At 41.4% G+C, this 1,158-nt stretch overlaps 1 long non-coding RNA gene across 1 annotated transcript; it reads right to left on the reverse strand.

The window, feature by feature from the left end:
- Positions 1-372: 372 nt before the first annotated feature.
- On the reverse strand, positions 373-1,152 carry LOC118478968. The gene is made up of 2 exons (XR_004859407.1): positions 732-1,152; positions 373-683 (listed from the first exon to the last, which is right to left on the reverse strand). It is a non-coding gene; the product is annotated as an uncharacterized LOC118478968 (long non-coding RNA).
- Positions 1,153-1,158: the final 6 nt, after the last annotated feature.

The following is a 1,158-nucleotide window of genomic DNA, read 5'->3' on the forward strand; positions in this document are numbered from 1 at the left end:
ATTTGTTTAGTGTGCAAAATAAAGATATATTTTGTTGTGTAAAAGTAGTAAGACTGGGGTCTGGGCTATAATTTGAGCATCACGATAAACAAAGTCGCATAAACTTCGAAATTGTGTTTCAAAACTGAATAAAAACTTTCGATTTTCGGTGGAAACATTTGACCCGGAAGTCAACATTATATTATGACCTTTATTTTAACACGGATATGCGGATTGGAATAGAATCTAAGCTAAAATTGAAGATCTGTTTTCGAGCTGCTGGGGGCGGCTTAGCGTACTGACGGCACATTAGCCGCGCCGCCCCCCACAGCTCGGCGTAGAGAATGAGTGAACTTAGACAACTTAGTCTCTCCTGCTCCTAGAATGAGAGGATTCTTATTCTACTTTTTGCGAGAAATGAATGACACACGACACATGACTGACACACGACACATTAGGAATTTTTTCTCCATTCAACACTTCACAAATGAGGTGTAAAAACACTTCAGCTGTAAGTGGGACAATCTTGGAATCCCATTTTCTCAAATTTTCTCCAAAGAATGTGTCATGATGTTAGGGACCTGACACTCTCAAGACGCGCTCTGTGCAAGGACACGCTCTAGCCTGTGCAAGGACACGCTCTAGTCTGTGCAAGGACACGCTCTAATCTGTGCAGTAAGAGATGAGAGAGTGGGATGAATGACCTAGGAATGTCGTTTGAGCAAAGATACCCAGAGAGTCGGATGAATGACCTAGGAATGTCGTTTGAGCAAAGATACCCAGAGAGTCGGATGAATGACCTAGGAATGTCGTTTGAGCAAAGATACCCAGAAAGTCGGATGAATGACCTAGGAATGTCGTTTGAGCAAAGATACCCAGAAAGTCGGAAGCGCTGGCATGCACTATAAAAAGCAGACCGAGCTTGGATAGTTATTTTCTTTTCTGTTTTTGACCCGTGGATAAACTCTTTGAGAGGCGGCGATAGACGGACAGTAGCAATATAATATCAGCAAGCATAACTGGATGAATTTTTACCAAATTTAGCGACTGTATTTGTATTGTGGTGAAGTATGGACTAAAAAAGTGGATGTGTGTATGAGGGAAAAGTGGATGTGTGTATGACTACAAGTGATGAGGGATTTTCTTTTTGTTTGGCAGATGTCTTTTTCTCTTTTTTTT

Source organism: Aplysia californica, unplaced genomic scaffold (assembly GCF_000002075.1).
Source record: "Aplysia californica isolate F4 #8 unplaced genomic scaffold, AplCal3.0 scaffold01358, whole genome shotgun sequence".
In the NCBI taxonomy this organism is placed as follows: Eukaryota; Metazoa; Mollusca; class Gastropoda; order Aplysiida; family Aplysiidae; genus Aplysia; species Aplysia californica.